This window comes from Solanum stenotomum, unplaced genomic scaffold (assembly GCF_019186545.1).
Source record: "Solanum stenotomum isolate F172 unplaced genomic scaffold, ASM1918654v1 scaffold24201, whole genome shotgun sequence".
Classification (NCBI taxonomy): Eukaryota; Viridiplantae; Streptophyta; class Magnoliopsida; order Solanales; family Solanaceae; genus Solanum; species Solanum stenotomum.
In genome coordinates, this window is record NW_026027882.1 from 20 (window position 1) to 5,174 (window position 5,155).

General features: G+C 30.0%; 1 pseudogene; it reads right to left on the minus strand.

The window, feature by feature from the left end:
- Positions 1-389: 389 nt before the first annotated feature.
- On the minus strand, positions 390-3,291 carry LOC125851312 (probable inactive patatin-3-Kuras 1; annotated as a pseudogene).
- Between the last annotated feature and the right edge of the window lie 1,864 nt (positions 3,292-5,155).

The following is a 5,155-nucleotide window of genomic DNA, read 5'->3' on the forward strand; positions in this document are numbered from 1 at the left end:
TTTTTTTTTTATCATATATAATAAAGAACAATTAATTTTTTTAAAAACATATATAAAATATACTCAATATGTATACCATGTATATATATATTAGTTCTACACTTATTATATTCCTTGTATACACTTTAGATATCCATCCTATTTAGTGATGAATTATCACAAAATTTTATTGGCTACGAGGGTATAGAACTATAACTTTTGCGGTGGAATCAAAATTAAAATTTATACATACAAAAAAATGTATTGACCTTATATATACAGAATAATTTTTCAAACGAAAGGAATTTAATTAAACGTACCCCCTTGCACCATCATATATAGTTCCAATACACTTAGCTACGAGTAATTTAGTGATCGATAACGTAAATAATTAAGTGAGATGGTCTTACTTGAATTCTGAGGTAATTCTTTTGATCATTAAGAGCTTGAAAGACAGTAGCAATGTAATAATCATTCATGTAAGAATTTGCTGAAGACATAATTTGTAGAAAAGGACTTGAATGTTTGTTATGAATTAGCCACTCAATAGCACCCCATTTAGCTGCCTCTTGTGCTGTATACGTTGTATAAAAATCTGCAGCATTCCCAGCTCCTAATGAGAGTAGTAAAATTTGTTTGTTGTTCATTGGTTTAATTGATGACAATGCTGGATCCGCTTGCGTCGAATGGTTGGTTGCCACGCTAAGTGCAACTAAGGCCTGTATGTATATTTACTGTCATGTTAGATCTCTCTATAACACTCATTCTTGGTAAGAACATATTTGCATCATTAATAATATAACAAAAATATAGATAGCTAGAGACCATGTTTTTAATGAGGATATATTTAATCTCATTAGTTTAAGGTACTAGTTGGATTTGAACTCTGGTCTTGCGGGTGATTTTCTAAGCTTGTACAAACAACACATAGACGCTCATATGTTTCTCATGTAAGTATGGTTAATATACCAGTTCTCAAAGATAGATATACATATATAGACATGATTTTTTTCGAAGTTAACAGATGCACATGCACCTTCACCAAACCATGTGGGTCCGTCTTTGCTCTAGATACATGTATTTCGGATACATAGGGTCAAATTTATGTGTAATTTCTTCTAGATATATTGTATTCAAGTGGATTCACATGTATCTGAGATACATATTTAGCAAACCTCGCACGCCTCCCTCGCCTCTCTCATATCTCGCTCACCACTCTCCCATGTATCTAGTATTCCAGTACATGTGCATCACTTCAGATACATACATATACATGTATCTAGTGTGATTCACATATATTTGAGATACATACGAATCTTGCTCGCCTCTCTCCCTATTTTTGTGTATCTGGTAGCAAAACCCTATGTATCCAAGTGTAAGATATGTAGAGATACGTAATATTTTGAAAAGTACATGTAATAATAATATATATGATAGTGAAGTATGTCTAATTACGTACCGGATTGACAGCCGCAACACTACCATCAATAAGATTAAACTCAACTTGATTTCCTTTAGCATCATTAGTGACAAAATAATGTGGTGGAAAATATGTAGGAGCTGCAGCCGTGCTGTAGCATATGTCACACATCTTTGCATCCAACTCAGGAGAATTGGCTAACTGTGTATAAGTTTGTCTAATTAGATAATTATTTCTAAAATCAGTTCATAAAAATATAATTTGCTCGATTCGTTCAAATTTATACAGATCATTGATCCGTTCATTTATTGACTCACCCTATTAAAAAATTGAACTGATATGTAGAAAAATTGACCCAATCTTGCTAAAATATTTTTAGGAAAAACATTTTAATTCATTATAACTCAACTCATTTTAATTCGAATAAATTTTAAATCGATTAATAAGTTAATATAATATATGAAAGATTTACCTTGGACTTAGTGAATATTATTGGTTGATTTTTCTTGATGTCAAAGGTTGGAATGACAACATTTGTTANGTCTCTCCCAACTTATCTTGCAAAACTTTGTGAAGATATTTTCCATCATATTTGGGAGCAAAAATTGGAGGCAATGCACTGTAATTGAAACCAAATTTTTGTATTAAAACATATTTCAATACTGACTTGACCTATACACATATGTTGTTGTAGAATGGAAATAATATGTGACAACCCAGTTCGTCAGTGATATTGTTAGCTTGTTGGTAAGACCTGTTTATTAATATACCCAACATTTTCCCTGTATTTTATTGATGTGAGACTTTTTATTTTAAGTTAGGATGTCGCATACATCCCCTCTATGGACTCAATATCCTTGTTGAGGATTTCTTATTTTTTGAGGTTTTCTTATCTTAAGTTGGGGTGTCACATACACCCCCTTAATGGACTCAACACCCTTGCTGAGGCTTACCCCACCGCATGAGATTTGTCTAGACTCAGCACTACAATTTTTTCCGCTTTATCAGAATTTGCCTAAACTCAGTTGAAGTCCGGGCCACATCGATAAAACGGACACATGATCAGCTCTGATATCATTTGTGACGGTCCAATCCACTAGCGTTATTAATTGGTAAGACTTGCTTATTTGTATACCAAATATCTTTCCTATGTTTTACCGATGTGAAACTTCGTATCCTAAGCTTAGATGTCATATAATATTTGGACAACTCATAGTATGTAAAAATAATTATGTACCTAGGTGGGAAAATCCTTGGGCCATGCTCAAAGTAAAAGGATACAATATCTTTGGCAGCACAAAAGGGAAGATTCTTTTTCATTTGGAGCCGTGATCATAGTGGCTAATATTCCACCTGTACTTGTACTTGTTCCAGCAATCACATCAAAGTAATCTACAACTCTTGCATCTTTACCATCCAACTCCTGACTCAAAAGTAATCTTTTTCAGGATCGTCGCAACAACGTCTTTTTCGACACGTAACAAAATCTAATGATAAATCTAACATGAAAGACATCCACTATTTCTTAATTAACACGATATAGGTTTTAAAGAAGATTTTCATGAAGGACTGTGAGATAACCTTTCAATCTGACAATTTTTTCATATATAGATCAGGTTGTGGACATACGAGATCCCTATAATAGATTTGGTGTCTGATTTATCGTCATAAAAGATTTTTAATAATTAGTTTTGATATGTCATCTTTTTATTTCGATCCCAACATGATAATCATCAAAATAATACAATTCAAATGTAAAAAATATATAGTAATGCCACACCCACGCACATACATTTAAAAAAAAACATAGTTATGATACGTCGATACCTGAAGTTGTCCTTCAAGAAAAGCAAGAATAGTAGACAATCTTTTTTGGAGTACAAAAGCATCGACTAACAAGCGAGGGTTTATATAGTCACATGAAAAGTCTTTGGTTTAAGTTTAAGATAGTCATTTACTCTTTGTAATCGGATTTGTTAGCAGAGTAATCTAACAATTATTAAATTTGTAAGCCGAGTTGGACCCATGTGGGTTAAATGAATCCACTCGATCGAAATATTTTAATATTTTATATAGGTTAAATTTGATAAATTAAAATTAATCATTATCATGTTAAATGAACGCCTATGCAATATTAATCATTAGATATTTTTTACTTAATTTTTTGTTTTGTGTAACCATATATATTATTACAAATGTGTGCACATTTGGTCAATTTTAAGGTTATACCTTATTCCTTTCTGTCTATGAATTAATTTTCTCTATTTGTTACTCTTGTTTTTTTCTATTTTAGAGGGCGTTTGACTAAGAGCTTATTTGGATTAATTTATTTTAAATGCTAAAATAACTTTAAAGTATTTTTGTAGTGTTTGAATAAAATATATAAGTATTTTTAAACATTTGTGTTAAAGTCAAAAAGACAAAAAAATTATTAAAAATCAATAATTAGAATTCTTAACTATGACTTTTGAGTCAAACAGACGAAAAATAAGTCAAAAATTATAATTAGAATTCCTAATTTATTACTTTTGACCTATAAGTCATAAATCATAATCTCATCCAAAAAAATTTTAATCTTATAAGTTGGTCAAATTGACTTATAAAAGATGTTTAACCAAGTGTATTAGTTTGACTTGACCAAACTTATTTTAAAAAATGAGGCGTTTGACTAAATTTTTGGGAGAAAATAAATGTTTTTCCATAGTATGTAATACTAGAAGCTGTTTTCAGAAGCTAAAAAAGTATAAATTTTCTCTTGAAACACTTTAAAGAAAAATACACTTAAAAGTACTTTTAAAAAGTTTGATCAAATATTAATTGATGCTAAAACGTTCATTTTTATTTATTGGTTAAAAACAAATTATTTCTCACCAGCAAATACTTTTTTTAAAAACACTTTCTAAAAAGACTTTTCACAATAAGTTGATTTTAGAGATTGGCCAAACATATTGAGGATGTCTGATTAATTGTTGGTACCCACTTGCCTATAAGTTCACATTAATATGAAGAAATTAATAAGTATTGAATAAATTATTTTTGAAAAAAATAAATCAAAATGTTAGTCGTTAATCTTCCATTCTTTATCTTCACGTGTTTCATTTTCATCATTGTCTCATTCTTCCTTCTCATTAATTAGTTTCATATTCATTATTTGATTCTTCCCCTTCTCCCCCAATTGATTCATTTTCCTCAGCTTAGTTTTCCTCAACAATTACGATGATAGTTACCTCATCACCGTCAACTTCTTCTAATATGTGTCAATATACCTTCTTAACATTTTGTGCAAATGATAAACAAATATATATTATTTCGTGTATTTAACTTCAATTACATTATATTGTTAATTCACCCTAGTACTATTTTTTTTTCTCATTCATCTAGGATATCTAAAGTTCAAGAATCTCTTATATCATATCATAATTATTTGTATAATATTAATTTGGCACTTCAAATTATATATTTTTTTTTCTTTTTGCTTAGAAAAGAAGATTCAAATGCCAAAACACAAAATCACGATAATTTATTTAAACATTTAACACAACCAAAAGGTTACATAATCCAAACATACATTACATAGAGAGACATTTCTATTGAAATTTATCCCTCAAACTCCTCCTTTATTTTTGAGGTTGAAATACTTAAATGCGCACAATCATAAATATTACAAGCGCTTATTATTTAGCATAGTAAGGTTACTAACACAACTCGAGACCTTGAATTAAAAAGATGCTTTGTTTGCTCGGAGTTTCTTCCTAT